General features: G+C 48.7%; 1 long non-coding RNA gene across 1 annotated transcript; it reads left to right on the top strand.

The window, feature by feature from the left end:
- The first annotated feature begins 5,563 nt into the window (after positions 1 to 5,563).
- Positions 5,564 to 19,739, top strand: LOC142602271 (uncharacterized). Its single transcript, XR_012835935.1, has 3 exons — positions 5,564 to 5,757; positions 14,023 to 14,206; positions 18,627 to 19,739. It is a non-coding gene; the product is annotated as an uncharacterized LOC142602271 (long non-coding RNA).
- The last annotated feature ends 1,505 nt before the right edge of the window (positions 19,740 to 21,244 follow it).

The following is a 21,244-nucleotide window of genomic DNA, read 5'->3' as shown; positions in this document are numbered from 1 at the left end:
AGGGGACAAATGCTCTTGGGGGATGGGGACAACAGACAAGGAAGGATGGTGAAGCAGAGTTCCCACAACAGGGCCAGAAAGATGATGGGGTAATGCAGCTAAGTGATTTGCACAGCAGAGGATATCCAAGAGTGGGCTTACAGTCAAGGGAGACCTGGTCCTAACTTTTCTGGATCTTGAGGAACACATCTTGCCATATGTCTCTCCTCCCAGTCGGACTGTGTTTGGCCTGTTCGTGGCACAAAAGGGCTTTCCTCTGGGTGGAGGGTTTTTTAGCGTGGCCCTGTTAGAAAACAATAATAGCAATGTCTCATGAGTTAGGTTTTCCACTCTTTTATGCTGCTAGCCTGGGGAAGAGCTGGGCCATGCAACATTGTTGGCATAGTAAGAAGTACCACAGCTATCAACAGCTGAACTGAGCGCTAGGGCTTTTTATGCTTCTTCGTGCCCGAGGTTGTCAGAGATGTGAGGAGACGGGGCCCAAGGGAAGGCTGGTGTTCAGAGCAGCTGATGAGCTGTTTCTGCTTTGCCTGCCTTTCTTCTGTCTCCTCTTCACGGAGGAAGACTGTAGAGGCATGTGCTTCTAACTCTTCCCATTTACAGCTGCAGTAGTCTTCATGAGGTTGGCAGCTCCAGGATCTGTGTGGCTGGAGACTAGCAATTGTCTGTGGGAGGCAGGCATAAAAGATCAGCAGTCTCAAAACCACGACCTATGAGGAATGGCTGAAGGATCTGAAGAAGGAAAGGTTTTTTGAAAACTTTTTTTTCTCTACAAAAAAAGAGTTTGCTGTAAGGTGAAAGAGCCTCATTGGTTCTCTGTATCTATGGCAGACCTGACAAGAAGCGATGGTTGAAACTGCAGCAGGAGAGATACAGGTTAGCTGTTGGTGGCCAGCATCTAGGCAAGTTGATCTGCTGGCCTTACTTTGCGTAGGGGTTGGAGAAGACACCTCCGGAGGTCCTCTCCAGCTTCAAAATTCTACAATTCTGTGACAGGAACAACTTTCCCACAGTAAGGAAGGCCATGTAATGATGAAGTGAGGTGATAGTAATGTCATCTTTGGAAGTTTCAAGTTGGAGATTAGTCAAATGCTTGTCAGAAGTGGCTTGGGTAGAGCTGGCACTGTTTGGAGGAGTGAAAGCAGACTGTGCTCCTGAGCCTTCTGGCTTTGGCTTTAAAAACCAACAGGTCCTACTTTTCAAGCACTGACATATGAGGGCATCAGGCTATGCATCCTCCGTTTCTGCTTGGAGGAGCTTGAGGCTTACAGATACCTGGCATCAGAAAAGATAGGGGAACCTGAGTGGTTTCATCAAGAAAAACGCTGTTTCCCTATGTTCACTCTCCTGGGTTGGGGGTTTTCTAGAGAGGGAAGGAACCAATGGTGTGGATGACTCATGGCCTGTTTCTAAAAGACCCAATAACGCTGGGTTGAATCACTGAGCAAACACAGGCAGAGCTGCAAACAATACCCAGAAGTCTTGGCCTCCTTCCTCCGCTCTCATTTCATGATTTTATTACTAAATCTAAACCTGGGGAGGTATGTTTAACATCATGACGTATCATCAGCCAGATCTCTTCCTCTTTGCCCTGAGCCTTTGTACATGAAGCAATGATGGGAGGCCTGTAGCTTCTTGCAGTGTCTTGCTTCTGTGGGATTCCCGTGGGCTGAGTGTGACTGAATGGCTGCGGTCCTGTGGATGAGAAATGCCTCACACCCTGCTGGCATCGAGAAAGGATTACTGTTCCCCTGTTAATGCATTTGTTTAATGCCCGTTCCATGAGGCTGTTTCTCAGGCTGTTTTCCTTGCAGTATATGTCTCTGTGTGTGCAATTAGCCAAGAGACATTAGCTTAATGACTTGTGCGTGTCTGAGTTAGGCCCACCCCCATCTCAGATTGCTGCCTTTTCCCTCACCTTTCTCCTGTCTGAAGACTTTTACTTCTTTGCAGCACAAACTGCTATGTCATGCTCATCCTGAGGGTTGGAGTCAAACAGTGTCTCTTGCTGGTCCCCAGCCAAAGAAACCCTGCTATCACACATAATTACCTCCTTGACTCATCATGACTTTTATTGCCCTCTCCCCCCTTTTATTTTTGTTTTATAAGTTAGATTTTTCTCTTTCGAAGCTATTGTTTCCAGCCCTGTATTCCCAGTGGCTCCAGAGGACTGTAGTGTATTCATGCAGGAATTACTGGGGCGGGCTCTGTGGTCTGTTTTGTGCGAGAGTTCGGACTGAGCGATCGTTTTGTCTCTTCTGGCTGGTTTCTGAGCTGATGGGTTAGGCAGAGGGAGAGAAATACCTGGCCAGCAAGCTGCATTGTTCAGGAGCCTGGTGCTGAAGCAGAGAGTCCTTCATTGAAATGTAGGTCATCAGTTCATTTTGATGAACTGATTGTCTTGGTCCTCTCAAGTGGTCCACAGCAGCTGGCTGAGCAGGTAAGATGAAGGGGACGTTGATCATCCAGTCTCCTGAATAGCCCTTGTGCTAGAAGTTTTCAGGACTGCAAGAGCATATGTCACAGGGAAATATCCATCTGCTGTTCTTAACTATCAGTAATGGAGAAGCCAAGTTTATTTCTAGGCTGAATTTGGCCAGTTTTGCTGCTATACCATGGTTTGCGTTATGGTGCAGTCTGTCGGGTTGAAGAGTCCCCATCTATCTGTTCTTTTCTCCATGTGCATAATTATTGCCTCAACAGCTGGGATTGTGTCATTGATGGGCTGACTGGTTCATGTCACACTTTCAGATTTGAAGTTACATCTCTGACCCTGTCCTCCCCCTCCATCTTCTGTTGTCAGTCATTTTCTTGCCCGTATATTTCAGCTCCAAAACTCAGCTCAACAAACATGTCTGCAGAGGGCACTGGTAAAAGACAGGCTCCTCTTTCTCCCTTCCTAGCTGGACTGAAGCTTGTGCTGGCTGAGCTGGCCAGCTTCTCCTCTAGGCACAAATGGATGAAGTTTCCAGGGCCACCAGTGTGGAACTGTTTGCAGTGATCAGACCTGCACAACAATATTTCTGGGAAGAAAGACAAGCAGATCTGGGTATCTTGTGGGCTTGCTAATAGGGAAAAGTATGGTCAGATAGTTCTTTTGAACCAGAGGTTGTTTGCCTAATGCAACTTCTGGTCCATTCCTCAAATGTGGGGTGCTGTACATTTTGGATAGCAGTAAGTCACTTTATCTGCACCTCTGGCTTTGTGAAAGGTTTCAGTGGGCCTGCAGAAGTGTCAATATCCTTTCCAGTTCCTCCTTCCTTGCTCTCCTACCCATAGGTAAGGTCCTTGAAGTCATCACCTGCAGCTCAGGCTCAGGAGAGACCCATACTCGCTCCCTTGAAGGGAGCTGAGGAAAAAAGGGGTGTTTGGGTGGACCATCATGGAAGACTTTCTCTTTGGGTAGGATGTGTATGCCATAGAGCCAGCTGTTTTGGAGAAAGTGGAGCAACAGGAAAGTAAGTGACAAATTCATACCTGTCATTGCTTTTCCTCACCAATTTGCACTTCCGTAGTAGATTTGGCAAGGCATCAGCTTCAGACTTGGCACCAGGAGGAACAATCCAAATTAATTTACCTTATCCCTGCTTTAAAAACTCCAAGATCTATCAGTTTATTGTCATCCTGGAAAGCACTGTGACATTTCTCTTATTGCTGAATACTTTATTCCTATTAAAAAGTGTCACTCATGATGGTTTTTGACGTAGATAGATATAAATCAAACACATTCCTTTCTTTGATTCAATTAATGAGCAGAAGGCGTGGGGAAATTGTTAAGCTGCTGAATACTTCAAATTAAGGCCTTCAAGAACAACAAATCCCTGTCTATAATGAAAAGAGCCAAGATGTGTCAATCTTGTTTAGTTACCTGGTTATAGGATGCAGGTTTCTTTACTGATGGTTTCAAAAAGAATGTGACAGGGTAAAAACATAAGAATACCAGATCCACTAGCTCCTATTGAACCAAACCTGTACGAACTATCTCATCAGTCATGCTTCTAATTTTCTTACAGAAATTGTTTTTCTATGATGAAAACCAGTCTTTTTTTGTGAAACTGAGCACTTCAACAGGGCACATCTCTCTGAGAATTTTTTTCCTAGATTCTTCATGGGAAACTGACCAAATAACCCCAACTCTGAGGTTATTTTCTTTTAAAATAGATTTATGGGCCTTTGCTGAAAGCCTTGGAGGTTTTATTTCTTCATCCTGAACCTGAGAAACATGTTAAAAAGAGGTCAAGGATAATGACATTTTTTAGCAGGGAAAAGCAACAACATTTTAACAACCTTTCTTCCTGACCAGCTTGGCTAATTTTTCATTAAACCACTGCTAAAATCCTTAAAGAGGAACAAAACCTCCAAGCATAGGTGGCACCAGAGCCAGCTGCCTGGAAGGTTCCTCTCAAAGAGCTTGGTGATGGTGCCAAAACCTTACCAGTCCAAGCTGACCAGCCTGACTCGTTTAGATGCCAGCTCCCGTGACCCAAGCCTTGGGGTTTTTGGCCCCAGTGAGATTCATTTGCACAGAGGTGAGAAACCCCAGGTTGCACATGAGGTCCAGTTTTTCTGTACTTCTAAGGGAAAGGGAGTGGGGATGGCCATCCTGGGAGATGGGCAAGGAAGCCACCAAGTAGGGACTAGATTCTGGTCCTCATCTGCTCTGTGCATCTTGCTCCTATAGAAGAAGGTCATCGCCATGCCCACTTATTAGGGCTTGGGTTTTGTTGAGCACATGGTCTTGGGTTTGCTATCTCTGGCTCTGCTTGCAGTGTCTCTCTGACCCTTGGACCAAACAGTTTCCACAAAGAAAAATCCAGACAAGTCCCATGAAAAGGACTCTTAGGTCTTTCCTCTTTTAAACCTTAAAGACAAAGCTCCATTTGGGCCTGTGGCCATCTTTAAATAATTAGAATTGTGTCAAAAGCTGCATTTATCCCTTCATTTATTGGACAAAATAGCCTGATCTCTCTGCCTTTCAGGTCTTGCAGTAAAGCTTCACAAGTGCTGGATGTGGCTGGCTGAGCTGGTGGTGTGCCTGGCCTCACTGCTGCCATGACGTTTTGGTTTATCAGTGAAGAAGCGAGAACGTTAGATGCACACAAATGCACCTGCGCACAGGTAATTCCCACTTCCGCAAACATCACAAGCCAGGTCACCCTGCCACCGCTGGGTTTTCTCTGTCAGTCTCAGAGGGATGGAAAGGGTAAAAGGGGTGCCCTGGCTGCAGCGAGCCAGGGATGGAGGCCAGCAGTCCCATGCACGGGCCTCCAGGGCTTTAACCTCCAGACCACAGTGCTCAGCTCCTTCTGAAAAAGGACAAAGCTGTTCAGCAAAACTGTGGAACAGGGAGGCTTGTGGGCTGAAATGAGTCCAAAAGACATATTAACAGGCATGAGAGGCCTGTGATGAAATAGCTAAGGTATTAATGCAGCCAGAGGCTGGTAATGAATACAAGAAATGCCCACGTTTACCCAAGAGGTCCCAAAGGTCTCTTGTCCAGAACATTGTGATCCTTAAAGGAATCTTAAGAAAGTTAAACCACAGGGTTAGGACTCCAGGAACAAAATCTGGGCTAGTGTGGTCTCTCAGCTGCTCTGACCTCTTGACTATTTAGACCCTCTTTAGGAACTTTGTGCTTTTTAAAGAGCATGAATATTATCTTCTGGGGCTTGTCACCCAGACCCCTCTCAGATGAGGGTACCCCTCATCCCTGTGGATGGCATGAGTCTCCCACTGTGCCCTGTGGCTGTGATGCAGGTAACAAAGCTTAATTCTCATTTTTCAGATGAGGCTCTGTCACCTGGTGGCAGGGGAAATCCTGAATTACCTGGCGATGTATGAAATGCCCTTCTAGTACTTTGCTATCTCTCTCTATCTCTCAGCTGCTGGAGGAAACTATGAGGTGCAGAACACGAGCCAGTGCAGGCTAAACTGCTATCATCGCAATTTGACCTTTGCTGCTTCTCCTTGTTGGCTTTTCCCATTGCTTCTTTAGTGCACTGAGGGCCTAGAGATGGTCCATCAGTGCTGAGCAGAGCTGGTCTGCAAGAAGATGGGAGCTGGAGGCTGATGAGAGCAGATAGTTGTTGGGTGGCTGAGCATCCCTGGTGCTGAATATGATGCAAACACTGTGGCAATGAGGAAACCAAAGCAGATTTGATGGATCTCCCTCTAAAGTTAATTCCAAACCACTGCCCATCTGACCTGGTTTTTGGAAGGGCTGAACCTGCATTTTAGGAGTCTTTCACTTCAGTCAGGCACCTTTTTGACCCATACAAGGGAAACAGTCCCACCATTGGTGTGGGCAGGTCCTGCCTGTCCCCAAGGCTGTACCCACACTGCTCAACCCATGTCTGGGTGTCCTTCAGCCTCTCTATCCCTGAGAATTTGTTCTTCTTTTGTACGTACTTTTTCCCATTCAGGATGCCCCACTGAGGAAGGGCTGCTGAGTGGAGGTCTTGTTGTACGGTACTGGGCCCCTTGGCATGAAAACACCACCATGCTGTCATTATTTTGTGCACCTGATGTGATAGTCCTTACAGCCGTTCTTTGCTTCAACCATTTACAAGCTCTGATTTTAGTCCAAAACAAGCTTCCTTGAAATAAAATAGTCATTTTCCAGTCTTCCTGTAGAAGCCAAAAGTATTTCAAGTTGGACTGGACTGGCCTAAACACAGGGTGGGGAGGGAGTCAGTAGGTTGGGGACATTTTAATAATGAAAAGAAGAATGTGAAAGGAAGGATTAACCGGGTGTTTTATGTGTATTTATTGAGTCAATTTATAAGATGCCTTTTGCAAAATATCTTTAGCGCTGCGTGAAAAACCACAAAGCAAAATATTTGAAAAATTTAGACACAAAGCCAGTGTGTCCCAGTGTAGAGCCAGGCAGTGGAGGAGAACCTGGCACCGGGAGCAGCTCTCTAATCACCAGGCACTGGCAGAAGGAGATCTGTGTCCGTAGGGCAAGGTGAGCCGTCAAGGGAAGGATCTGTTCCCTGTGGGCCAGCCAGCCACTGGTGGGTCTCTGTGGGCAGGACTGGGTGGCTCAGACCATAGGATCTCCTCCAAGTGGAGACTCCTGAGGTGAAGGACCTTGTTGGAGACAAGGTGACCCTGGCTGAGGCAGGAGGCCTGGAGGTGACCCATTGCGAGCCCAGCTGGTGAGCACACAGGCCCCAGGAGCCAGGCTGCCCAGATGGGAAGCACATTGGGGAGTGTAACCGCTGCTCCCCCTGTACTGCACGATCCCTGGCACTGCTGCCCCTGCACCAGTTTCAGGGAGAGGATGATTAACAGCCTGTTACAGTAATTTCACCTGGCCATGAAGAGAGCACAGATGTTTATGGCACAGTCTCTGTTATGGGATTTTCTTGCTTGCAATTGAAGGTCAGCACGAGTGTTGACTCTGGCATGCTGCCACACTGACGGCGCGTTCCCGTGAGATGTCTAGAGCTTCCCCTTCCAGCTGCAGGGCCCTGCTCAGCCCTGCCAAGGGGCTGTCGAGTGCCGCCCCAGGGTGGCTGCCTCCCCAAACCCTTTGGGAAGTGTGTGGGATACCTATGTGGTGAGGAGCACTGTAAAGAAAGCGGTTAACGAGAGTGCTTTGCAGTCACAGGTAGCTGGGTAAGCTCTTGAATGGTGGACTTGTTTTGGACAGGCATGTGAAAAATATTCTGTTGAGGGTTTAGCTGAATTAAAGAGCAGGTGAACTCAGAATGAATTACAGGACCTCCATGATGCACCTTTCTCAATCTTTTTTTTAAGGGTGACAAGGAACTGAAAATGGGTAGAGCAGAAAAATGACCATGCTGATTGCTTTGAGCCATACAAGATACATTTTTAGCATCTGTAGTGTAGTTAATTTCCTGATGCAGTATTTTTCCTGAAAATAGTTTACTATAATAAAAATGAAGGAATAGCATGCCCAGGGGACAGTGATTAATCTGCTGTGCACAAGGACATTTCTTCAGGGGAGGAAGCATACCCTCAAGATGAGGTTACATTGCAGGAAATACTGCTCACTAAAATGCCGAATGAAACTTATTTGAAGAGATAACTTTGTCTTACAAATCTAACTTGTGCAGTATCTGCTGTGGCTTAGGCTGGGGGAGATGAGTGAGATCAACAAAACATCGTGAGTGGGGTGGGCTTCATCACTTCCTTCCCTACAGTCAACCACTTTCCTCTCTTCCAGTGACGAGGAGAGTAAGATACTTAAAAAAAACCCAAGAGAACCAGCTCATAAAACTACATCTGTTGGCAGTGAGGCCCAAGGTAGGACTTCACTCCTGGTTTTAGCTCTTGCTTTTCTCAGCTGACTGGAGCTCAATGCACAAAGTAGTCCTTTAATTGGCTGGGACAATTACTACAAATAATAAGGCTTCAGGCAATCTCTGTTGCGAAAGTGGTTTTGTATAGGTGTCCCTTAAGAGTGGTCCAGGATCCTTCAGGTTGGCTTCCCAGTGGAAAGAAGACCATGGTGAAGTCAGAGGTGCTCTAAATGTGATCCATTTTCCTGATGTATGATCTGCTTGTCCACGTGTCGATCTGTTTGCCTCAGTCTTGGAAGAGAGGTAATAACAAGAATTATGAAGCCTAAACCTTCTCTTGGGATCCTGAGTGAGAAGCACGGGCTGATGCACCCACACCTCGGTGTGAGAAAGACAGCGTCACCTGGCTTTCTGTCGCATGGTTTTCAGGTATTATTTGGAGACTGTCCTTGCCTTGAGGACTTTACTAGCTAAGAGTAGAGCTGATTTACAGCCTGGGTTTTTTTTCAGAAAATGTGTGTGCCCAAAGCAGAGAGGCACTTGTGTGGAAGATGTTAGAATAGGAGCTGATACTTGGCACTGCTGCAAAGCATTGCCGGAGGAGCTGGTTTGCATGCAGGAGGATTTGACCTTGAACTTTCTCCTGCAGTTCAAGCCAACATCCTCTACCCCCTAGGCCTGAAAAATGTTCCTCCCCTTTGTTTTAAAAATACATTTGTTGTGTCTAATGTTTCTGGCTGGAGCAATGGTACAGACTTTTACCCGCAAAGCTATGCGGGTCAGGGGTGGGGGGTGATGTGATTTGTGAGTGGCTTTAGACTGAGGTCCCCAGTGCACCAGCAGAGCCGTTCTTTTCTGGGGATGGTTTATTGCCATCCCAGGGGACGGTGGCTTTATTGTCCCACTGTGAAGTACAGCTCTGCTAGACTTCCCAGGCCTACACTAGGCTGTGGCAGCCACAAGCTAGCTGTGGCATCCATGCTGCCAGTTCAAGACTGGGTTTGAAAGCAGATACCCAGAGATCTCACCTGCTCGTGTTCAAAGGACCTGCCAAAGGGCTCAGGCTCCGGGTGTCTGTCCAGGACTAGAGCACTGTCTCTGATCCTTCCAGAGCACATGAACCAGATGTTCATGTGTGAATAACGTGGCTAGCAGATGAGTCCCATTTTGGGGACAGGCTCAGGTAGAGTAGTCATATCCCCTGCGATTCCATGAGCTAGGTACAGAACAAGGCATGGGCAGAAGTGGTGATGGAGAGGGTTTGTCTGCCTGTGCTCTCAGAGCTGGGTGCAGAGGTTGCAGCCAGACCACCTGGTCCCCAGCCGGAGCATCTCAGCACCCTGGCCCAGCTGCAGACTTGTCCTCCTTGGGATCATGCACACGACCTCCTCCTCCCCAAGTCAGTCTAGACACTGGGGAAGTCCAGCTGCCTGCAAACACCCCATCCCACCAGCTTCCCGGACAAGCTGCGCTGTCCTGGCTGGCTTGAGTAATTTGAGAGGACTCCAGTGGAGCATTTGGCAGGCTGATGTCTCACAGTTCTTCCCAGTTCAGACCAATGTGGTGCACTGGTTTACCGAGCACTTCATACTGCTCACTGTGCTTTTGGCCTTCTTTGAGTAATGACTGTGTTTATTGGCAAAATGGCAACATGCGTGCGGTGACACCCTTTGTCCTCATGTGCGAGGTTACTGTCATGCTGGAGTGGGAGGATCTACTTGCTTTTGCAGGAGAAAAGTGGGTGTCGAGGGCAGCAATGGTGATTTTGCAAGCAGCAGTGTTGGGTATAGGAAGCTGCATGGTTGGGTCCCATCCCTGCCACACCAAGGTGTGTCTTCCAGTGAATTCCCAGCCGTGGGGGATCTGCCAGATGTCCTAAGAAAGACTCTACCTGTCTGGGAGGTTGCAGGCAAAAGAGTGGATATCATGGCACCATGTGGATTGCGCTGAGTTTGCTATCAAACCTCTCCAGGTGCTTATACTACCATTGATTTTTTTTTTTTTTGATGTGAATAGTTTGTCTAGAGAAGCTGCATTTCCCCACAGACCATGATTTAAACCTCGTGGGAGCTCGTGTGCAGGCTGCTGGTGGTGTATGTACACAGGAATCCTGGCTGGCTCCCATGCAGTTTCCTGCCCTGACCTGTCCCATGAAATTAAGAGATGCAGAAGCAGAAGATCTCCTAGGAGATCTTTTTGTGTTTATGCTCTGCTGTGTCGGGCTAGCCCACAAAAGCCATCGGGCTGGGGGTTGTTTCTTCAGTGGCTAAGTGTCTGGAGGAGTTTGAAAGTTGGACGTCTTCTCTTAGCAGCAGTTGTGCCCCTGTCTCCTCTCTACGGGGCAGGGCAGTCCTGCTTGGACAGAAGGATGGCAGTACCCTCCCGACATCCACCTCTTGCTCTCCCAGGCACATTAATGCAGCACTAAAAGCAGTGTTAACCTCCTTCAGAAAAACAGACACCCAACTCTTGAGAACCTGAGCTAGAAAAAGCTTGTTTCATAGAATCATAAAATCATAGAATGGTTTGGGTTGGACAGGACCTTAAAGATCACCTAGTTCCAACCCCCCTGCCATGGGCAGGGACACCCTCCACTAGACCAGGTTGCCCAAAGCCTCATCCAGCCTGGCCTTGAACACTTCCAGGGATGGGGCATCCACAACCTCTCTGGGCAACTGTTCCAGTGCCTCACCACCCTCACAGTAAAGAATTTCTTCCTTATGTCTCATCTAAATCTACCCTCCTCCAGCTTAAGGCCATTACCCCTTGTCCTATCACTCCATGCCCTTGTAAACAGTCCCTCTCCATCTTTCCTGCAGGCCCCTTTAGGTACTGGAAGGCTGCTATAAGGTCTCCCTGGAGGCTTCTCTTCTCCAAGCTGAACAGCCCCATCTCTCTCAGCCTCTTTTCATTGAGACATTGGGCAATTCAGAGAGGTACAAGTGGCGAGAGGACGACGTTTCTTCTTTTTTTTTAACTCACCCTCCATCACTTGCTGTATCCATCGCAGTTTCTAGCTCTGCCATACGCCTGTGTTCAGCTTTTCCCTACCCCCTCCCCTCGCAGTTCCCAGTGCATGCAGCCCTGCAGAAAGGCAGCACTGGACTGTAAAGGAGCTGACTTTAGCCCTGGTGCTCTGGTGTCGGGCTGGGCTGGCCGAGCTGCCGGCATCCGGCAGAGGGCAAGCGAGCTAAGGGAGCAATCCTGTCCCGGGAATCCCTCCTGCGCTGCTCACAGCGGGTCCGGAGCAGCAAATCCAGGTAATTGCTCAGGAAAGATCCTTTGGGATTGTTTTGGGCTCACAGCAGACAAGATCACATTATACACCGCCCCCCCCCCCCCCCCCCCTCTTTTTTCCCCCTCTTCACCTGGCTGCATCTTGCCATTTCTCCTGGCCAGTAACAGCATATTTTATTCTTTGCTACATTGGTGTCCTGATTGGTATCTTATATTCAAATTTTCTAGCTATTTTCCAGCCTTACTAATGTGGCCAGATACAAGAAGTATTTTTTTGCCTGGTTTTTGTTTCCTGTGTCTGTTTCCTGCTGTTTTGGAAGCCATCTTCCTCTTTTTCTTGGTCTACTTTGGAGCAGAAGCACTTGGATCTTCAAAGCTGATTCCCTGGAAGAGCTGCTGTTTCCCCAGCCTGCCTGCTATAAGCAAGGTGCAGTTCTGTCCAAGATGTGCACAAACATAGCTCAAATTGTGCTTGCTGCTCCTTTACAGCTATAGCGCATCCATACATTCACATTGTTACCTGTTACTGTTCTAGCTGGCAGGTATACAGTCCTAAAAGTGCTGCAGGACAGGAGAATTTTCCTAACCAAGTTCCCTTCTTTCTGAGGATGTGCACTGTTCACCCTTAGACTTGGCTGAGGTTTAAGACTTAAGCTTTAACCAGCAAATTAAAAAAAAAAAAAAAAAAAAGGCAAGTTTGAAGGGAAGCAGATATTTCTGTCGTCTTTTTTTTTTTGGGGGGGGGGCGGGGAGGTGTTGTTTCTTGTTTGGGATGCTCTCTTTGTTTTCAGGACAAATTAATGTGTGTACATCATTGAAGTGATTTAAAGTGTGGTTCAGTTCTCAAAAGACACTGCATAAAACCAGTACCAGTTGTGCATTTGCTTTCTTTAAAGGGTCAGAATTGGGCTGTACTTGCTACAGGCTAGGAGAGTCAAAAATGCTGGAGGAAATAATGTACTCATTTGCCTTTGAATGCCTATAGTGCACAGGCTCCTGGGTCTCTTAGGCTTCTCTAAAAAAATCCCAGCAATGACGGTAAGTAGGCTTTACTCCAGCTTACAGCTGTTCTGGTAGGTAAAAAAAGCGAGTAACAGGTTTATTGCCTAATATAAGGGCTGTATTTGCTCTTGACTGCTCCCCATACCCCCTTGCAGCCACACCAGCACCCGCCGGGACTGAATTGACCCATGGGAGAGGCAGATGCTGGAGGAGAAGGATAGATCCAGCATGGAGCAAGAAAGTGGATTAGCAGGTTCAGGCTGGGTGGATATCCCAAAAGCCAGGGTGTTGCATAGGGTTTGGAGAGGTAGATTTGCATCCTTTGTTTTAGAGCTGGTGGGTGAGAGAAAAGCTTGTTAGAGAACAGCTCTCTTTGGTGGGATGGGTTTCATCTGGACTCTATGAGAGACAATAAACAGGAAGTCATGCAATGACATTTTTATAGATCTGCTTTGCAGAGTTGGGCTGCTCTTAAAATCCAAATTTAGTTTATTTGAGTGGGAGCGTCCTCGGCTTTAATGTCCACTTGTTTTCAAAGCAACGTGATAGAGCTTGGCTTATGCAGCTATGATGTCCAGGCAAACACATGATGTGGCTCCATCCTGTTATCTTCCTAAAAGCCCCCTGTCTTTTCATTGGGCTACGTTGGTGCTTGTGCTTTGAGACTTTAGCTGTAGTGTTTTTGTGAAGGGTTAATTAGTAAGCTATATTCTGCAGCAGAGATTACTTCATTTTAAGGTTTAAGTAGCTTTGTCATCAGGCCAGTAAAATATTCTTGGAAACAGACACAGAGCTATAAGCCTAAAATCACGCTCTACTGCTGAGTGAGACACCAGAATCTTTAATAAAAGGTCTGGTTAATAACCAGCATGTGATAGCAAGCGATGAGGAGAGGCTGCGGGCTGGGTTTACTCAACCTGGAGAAGAGAGGGCAAGAGCTAATTGCTGTATTTGACTCTCCAAAGGGAGGGTTCATAGAGGATGGAGCAGGTCTCTTCTCAGAGGGGTGCCACAAAAGGATGAGAAGCAACAGGTACAAGTTGCTACGAGGGAAGCCCTGTCTCAAATCTCAAATGTTCACAGAGAGAGTGGCTTAGCCCAGAGAGGCTGTGGGATCTCCATTCCTGAAGATACACAAAATTGGACTGGCCAAGGCCCTGAGCAACACCCTCCAGCTCTGAAGGGGACTTCTGGAGGTCTCTGCCTCAAGCCTCTGCTTTGCACAGCATGTTTGCTTGTGCTGTGGGGGCCCAGGAGGTACTGGTTTGTGGGGTTACCTGGGGGCCTTTTCTTGGGCAGTGGTAGCCCACCTGTGTTACTTTTGCCATGCATTTTCTTTGGTAGGGTGTTCACGTCAGCAAGGAGGGGGAGAGCTTGTTAGTCCAGCTCCTTTTGTGTAACAGGAATCAGTGAGGATCCAGAGGGACAAGCCAGAAACAAGCAGTGATTCTTGGACAGAAGGTCCCAGAAGCTGTCTTGCTTGTGGGCTGAATGTCACTGCTTGTGTCCACAGGCTGGTACATATAAACATGCTGAAGAAATGCAGAGACTCGCTGCTGTGGGAGTGTCCTGCAAAGGGAAACCAACCTGCCAGGCTGCCTGGCTGTCTCAGCAGGGCTGCACCGGTGCAGGAGGACTCACCACGTACCTTGGAGTGAGATCATCCAGATCACCTCCTCCCACACCTGCCTTGACAGGTAGAGTGCTTTAAAGCATATGATTAAATATTGTGAGTTGAGGCCCTGTTTTTTTCTGCCAGCTTCTTGGTTAAGTACCATTATCGGTAGAATGGCTGTGATACTCTACCAGAGATGTTCAGGTGTAGCTGCCAGCAGAAAAGGACATTTTTATACGGGGTTGGTTGGTTCCTCAGTCCTTCTCCTGTGCCTTTGCTGAGGAGGGCAAGGGGCTGTGTCTGGAGGCAGAAAGACAGAGCTGGTGTTGCCCCAAGGTGCCCTACAAGTGGTCCCTGCCTTTACCACTGAGCAGGGACAGAGGTGGGACAGAGCTTGTCTAAGGCCAGGGGAGCTGTGGGGTGAGGACCTGTTTCTGCAAGATGCTCTGTCCCCTCAGCTCATGGCTTCATCTCCGTCTGCATTGGCCACATCTCCAGAAATGAGTCAGACCCAAGAGAGGTGCAGGCACAGGACCAGGGAGAAGAGACTGAGGAAATTCTTGGTTTAGGAGTTGGCAGGGGGTCAAAGGCAGCACAGCCCCATGTGCTCCCTAGTTCTGGAGTAGCTCCTGTTCCTCAATAGCCAGGAGGTTGCAGGGGCCTTGGGTTTCCTTTATGTTAGAGATAAATATCAGTGCACCTTCAAATACTTCTCTTGCCCTAGGAGAACTCCGTGCTCTGGGTTAAGAACTGAATGGTCTGTCTTGTCCACGGCCAACACAAGACTGTTCCCTGTATTTTTTCCAGTACTTGTTTTATTTGTCCCACGAGACGAATAAAGTTACTTCCCCGAGGAGGCTTTGACACAGGCAGCTAGAGACCAGCAGCTGGAGTCTTTTCTTGACATGTAGTCGCACCACACTTTCCTTTCCTTCATCCTGTTCCATCCGAGCACTTTCCGCAGGCTCGTGTAAGCAATCCCTGCTCCTCCTGGGGCTGCAGCCCCTTTCCACTCCATTCCTGCATGCAATGTTGTTACTCAAAGCAGTATCCCAGCGTGGTGCCTAGGAAAGAGCTGTTTTCTCTCCTGAGTAGGTTCTCCAAAGCTGTTATTACTTTTCCAACAGCAAATACAAAGCAAGTGGAAATGTTGGCTGATGCTGCTAATAAAATTCTTAAGCATCTACGTGTGCTTTGAAATGCTTTCATCCCGCTGCCCTGTTCAAGGGGTACCAGACACTGAGGGAAAGCCTGTCCATGTAAATGTCAAAGGGATCTTTGGGTTCTCATATTTGTCAGGGGGATCCTGCCCATTTCCTGTTCCCACTGTGTTATGGGGCTGGGAGGCAGTTCCAACCCGCTCTGAGGAGCTAGACCCTCTAGCATCTGGGCTTGCTGAAACAAAGGGATTTTGAGCCTAACTTTTATCTGGGGATCTAAATCCTGATGGAAACCAAGGGGCATGTCAGCAGACTCAGTAGGCGTAAGCAACGTAGTGGCTCTTACGCCTAGGCCCATGAGTTTGTGGGAGCACTCCTACCACTGAAGGGAAACCAGGTCTGAGTGGCCTGGAGAGGGAAGGTCTCTGAGGCCAGAGGAGCAGGTCCTCAGGCAAGAAGCTAGGGCTGTTAGTCGCCAAACCTAGAGAGTATTAATCCCTGCTCTTGATGAGTTTAGGGCGGGACTTTGTGATGTCTGAGAAGATGCTGAAGTTTTAGGGTCTTTGCAAAGAGGTGTCCTTCTGAAGACTGCAACTGGGAAACTGCAATAGAGAAACTGAGGGTAGTACCAGGTCCTTTAGCCACCCGACCCCCACTTCAAACAGAGATTTGATTAGAGTAGGAATATCTTTGCAAAGATGCGCTGCTACCTTGGAGTGAGATAAAGGCTCTTCCTTCCCCTCCCTCAGCTACATCTTCTTTGTCCTCGCTGGGTCCTCTTCTAACAGCAATGAACCCTGGTACCTGCTGAAGTCAAGGACATTCTCCACACAAATCCTCTCTGCTGTTATCATCCCTGTAAGCCGAGTCACTGTGCCTAACCAGCCTAGGTCAATATTTAACCCTTTCTGCATCACCACCTCTTGGTCAGCTGCTTGGTTTCAAACTGCTTTGTACACTTGAGACTAACGAAGGCATCTTTGAGGGATAATTGGGGATTATCCCTCCTTGGGAGCAAGGAGTTTGACTACCATAGTGTCCAAATCCACAAGCCTCTGCTGTGTTTGGCAACTACAGACCAGACAAACTTGTGGCACCCTGCCTCCCTCTCCTGCACCCTTGCCAGAGAGCAGTGGTGCCTGGGAGATGGGCAGGCATGAAGCACCTGGCCCCTGAGCCTGAAAACCACCACTGCTTTATGCCTTCCAGCTAGTGGGTGGTTTTAGCTCTGCTAATCTCTAATCAGCACTGGAGAAATCTAAACAAACTAGCCTGGACCACTCCAAAGCATTCCTAATTACTGGATCAGGCTTGTAGATAATGCTTTTAGGGCTGCTCTAAAAACATCTCAGATAGGGTAAGTGTAAAGAAAGTGGTCTATAATTGACCCTGCTGCTGACATCTGAACTCTGGCCAGGCTGATGCACCTGGGGAAAACAATTTGAGGATGGAGAGGGAAGCCTGGGGCATCAGGCAGGTTCAGACCTACCTCTGAGCATGACATATGGAGAAATAATACACAGCAGAGCTAAGGGTGCAGGTCAGAGCTGCAGGACCTCGCGGGGTACCCGTGCTCCTCACACTGGAGTGAGCCAATCTCTGGAGAGCAAGTGCTGGGGGGAGCATGAAACATGCTGGAGGAGTTGCGGGGAGGGGGGAGGACAAGAGGCTGAGGTGTAATCACAGGGCAAACAAAAGTGAGTCACCACCAGGAGTGAAGGCTGGAGGGCAGGGACAGGCAGAGGGTGTGCTGGAGAGAGCATGCAAAAACCCAGGTGGTGCAGCTCTGTCCCTGTCTTGTGTGGGAGCAGGGGGAGCGCTCAGAGCCCGCTGATTTCTCCAAGTGAGAAAACACGAGCTTTATTTCAGAGGAGAGCCATTCCCGCTTCCACATTCAACCCCTTGTGCTGACCGAGCCTGGTGGGTGAGCAAAATTTGGTCTTGCACCACTTGAAATTTTGCTCCCTCCTGCATGCCCTGCCAGCACCAGGTAAGGTTTGCGGCAAACCTCTGGGCACCTAACCCTGAGGAGGAAGAAGAGGTGATGCTGATAGAGCATCAACAGAAACAACAGCTTATTTCTGGGCCATTCTTTTGTTTCCTTGAAAGCTTGCCATTTTCAGTGCGCTTGCCTTGGGGAGCAGTTAGTACTGTGGGAGGCTGGCCCAAATGTGTCTCGCAGTGCCTCCTCCCTGCAGTTCCCTGCTCAGCTCACTCCCACCACCGTGGTTCGGTGGGTGAAGCTGCTGACTGGGGTGTCTGGAGTCAGGTTAAGTTTCATCCTCCCTGCTCCTGTGGCCGGGGATGGGGCAGCATGGGGCTGGAGCGTTGGAGACCTACAGCCCTACAGAGCGTGTGGAGGGGGACAGGGAGCCATTCTGCTCCCACTACCGACTCACCCTGACCGTGGACACATCCCCCTGCTGCTCCCCAGGAGGGATGGTGGTGAGGGAGGGCAGACCCCTGATGCATTTTGCTGTGAGTTGGTGGCAAGTCCCAGGTCCTATCCCCTTGGGAAACCTTCACTCATGGCCAAAGTCTGCCAAATCTCCAGGGAGAAAGCGGGATGCTGGCCACCAAATACTCACATGAGGTCCAGCACACATCCTTGCAGCCTTCCCTTCCTCATCACCTGCCCCTCACCCTGCTATGGCTGGGATATGGGAGGCTTTCTGCAGCCTCACCATAATGCACTTTGTGTCAGTCTACTGAAACTTTAAAAATAAGAAGACTGTTTTATTCTTCTTTCCTCTTCCCCCCCCCCCCCCCCCCCCCCATTACCCACTAAGCTAAAAATGAGGGAAAGAAAAATGCAGGAGGACACATTGTTTTCTCCTCCTCCACCCGGAGCTGTAAAATACTTCTTAATCATTGGGAGCAAGAGGATCTCTGTGCTGGGCCTCCACTTTTTGTTTGTGAGTTTATTTTTCCTAATTCATCCTTGACAAAGGACAGAGCCATAAAAGAATCAACCAGCACGTCTGTGGGAAAAAACTGCCCTGAAAAGGGTCGGAGGAATACTGTAGCATTTCCAAACAATTCCAAGGGCTAAAGCCTCTGTGAGATGCAGCTTCAGCTATAACTTGCCTTTCTAGGAACAAGCCTACATCTGTTTGGCAATGCCATATTTTGTAGGGTAAAATAAACCCTTGAGAACAAACAGGCCAGCTAATCCAGAGGGGTAAATGCCTGGGAACAGAGCTCACTTGTTAATCCTAAAACTGTCAGCAAAGGCCCACTGGAGAAATTATAGCTGGCCATGGGCACTCAAGCTGTTTTCCCTCTGCCTCCCTGCCTCCCCCCCATCCCCACAACAGCTGTAAAATCTTCTTTATTGTTCAGCTCCTCTCCCGGCCGAGGGCTGCAGCAGCCGGGGCAGGGGGAACATCTGATCCATTGTATCTGCACTGGTGTTATTGCATTGGTGACGGACAAAGAAAATGATGGCAACAAAAGAAGGAGAACAGCCCGAGCACCTACTAAAGAGGCATATGAACAGGAAATCCTGGCTCGTTCCCACATCTGAGCTGCGTACGGTTTCTTTCCCTCCAGGATCATTATGTTTAATGTCCTCCTGCAATTCAGGCAGCTGAGCCGACAGAGCCCCTTCCCTCCCCCTCCTCTCTCCCTTCCCTTCTCTCACCAGATTTTGAGCCCTCCCTGTGGAAAAATGATTTGCGCGCAAGCAGCCTGCACAATGGTGCTCATAAGGAATTTGCCCCTGCCAGGAGTTATTAATGGTACCCCGGTAAATGCCCCCAGCAAAACTGGTCGCTGCAAGCATCAAGTGCCTGTTGAAAAATCGAGTTTAAATCATCCCTTGGGGAATGACCTATTGGCCACCTAAAAAATGCAGGATTGGTTCGCTGTATAATTAAGTTCAGGCCATCTCTCGTGCTTACACACGCAGAAACCCAGATGTCAGCTTGGTACGAGTCAAAGTGCCGGGCTGCTTTTAAAGCACCAGCAGAAGACAGACCGTGGGGGCATAACATTTGCCACTGGAAGAAAAACCTGCGTTGAATACTTGGAATATTTAACTGACTGCAACAGATAATTAGCCAAACCCTCTTACACCTCCAAATATAGATTCATTAGTCATATGAAAATATCTCATTGGAACCAAATGTGAGTCATTAGTGAAGTCAACGGCGGATCATAAAAAAGGTACCGAGAGCCTCCTTCCCCCCATCCCTGAGAAGTTGTGAGAGTGCGGTGAAAATAATTCGCTCCATTTTCTATGGAACATCTGCTGGCAAATCTGTTTTAAAGGGAGGCTTTTGAGGGGCTGCTTGTGTGCGGCACTGTGCATCCCATTCTCCCACTTTGCGATTTGTGGGAGTAATGAATGCAAAGTCTGTGCTGGGCTGTTTTATATATATGTATATTTTTTTGTCGTCTTGAAGAAATTCCCTTGAGTCAGGCTAAAATTTGGGTTCTGTAATGCAAAAGGGGATTTTGTAATGTGAAGTGGAACAAAAATATCTTTGTTACTTGCTTCTAATTTCAGGGGAACATTTTTGTTGGCTTGGAGTTTCAGTGTCCCCTACACTCAGAGCAATGAGTGCTGCAACCAGCAATGAGTGCTGCTGCCACAGGGACCCCAAAACTAACTGTGTTCCTCCAGAAGTGAAATAGGGACGGTTAAAAATCACTGCCCAGCTTGAGCGAGGTGCAAACAAGCAATGGTACATTTTAAAAAATAAAGCAAATGGGCAGCTCTTCCGTGATGAGCTATCCGCAGCACGATGGGCAGCCAGAGAAAGAGACCATGCTTGCATAAACTCTTATAAAACCCAAGTTATTGCTTGGGAAGACCAGGAACCGGGATGGGACTGTGTGCTTGGTCCCAGGATGTATCACAGGGATTTCATGGAGCCTGCTGAACGCCACAGACTGTCATCCCACCCTGCGCTCATCAATCCCACAAACAAACATGTTGTTGTATAACTACTCCAGGGCCATGAGTAATCCTTTGCCGAAAGTTGTGCCTCACAAGTCATCAACAGCAGCATTATGCATTTTTCTTAATTTGAAAAAAACAAAACCAAAGTAACAAAAAACTGCAGCAGCAAATATTAACTTTAAATGCCCCAAAGCTGACATTCCCTCGGCTGAGGGAACACAGGCTGCCTCAGTGCCTGACTTTAACCATACGCACAACGATATTTACCGAGTTTTCCAGCTTCATTAGCTCGGTTGCATTCCCTTGGCTTTGTTGTTGTTTTTTATTAGTGAAAAAAGCCACCTCTATGTAATACGCCTTGTACTTAATATCCTCTGGGTAGCCTGTGAGAGTCGGGCAGCAGGGAGGAGGAGCGTGATAGGATTTGAAATGAGTATTTCACATCAAAACCGCAAAGCCCAGGGAGCTTTGCCTCTGCACCCCTAGTTGTACCCTGGCTTTTGGGCACCCTCCTGGGGCAGTGCCGCAGGGGAGGCACTGAGCCTGCTGCGGGCGGCTTTGGTCTGGCAGTGTAACTGCCCTGTGGGGAGCCAGGCTGGAGATGTGGGCAGCCCTACAGGCATGAAGCCCTGCATCGCCAAGGGGCATCACCCGACCTGAGGGTCCTGCTCCCATGGAGGCAGGGTGGCTTCCAGGCCCAGCGTTTGGTGGATGGCAGGACTGTCCATGAGCCAAGGTTTTACCCCCCCAATCCCCACGGTGAGACCTGGCCTGAAACCTGGCCTGAAACGTGGCTGCTCGTGCCTGGCCTGGCACTTCTGGGGCAGCAGGGTGAGAGTGGCCCCCCCACCTGCCTCCCAGCCCCCCTCTCGGCTCTCTCTGGGGGTGTGGAGATCACCCAGTCCATCCCCCCCAACCCCCAGCACTGGGTGTCCCTTCAGGGCAGGCCCCCAACCCTCTTGGGGGGTAGGATCTCCATCCCTCCCTGTACTCGGTGTCTCTGAGAGGCAGCCCCAATCCCCACTGTGGGGCAGGCCTCGAGTCCCTCCTGTGA

The sequence above is a fragment of the Balearica regulorum genome, chromosome 6 (genome assembly GCF_011004875.1).
Source record: "Balearica regulorum gibbericeps isolate bBalReg1 chromosome 6, bBalReg1.pri, whole genome shotgun sequence".
NCBI classification, from domain to species: domain Eukaryota; kingdom Metazoa; phylum Chordata; class Aves; order Gruiformes; family Gruidae; genus Balearica; species Balearica regulorum.
This window is presented reverse-complemented; position numbering and strand designations above follow the sequence as displayed.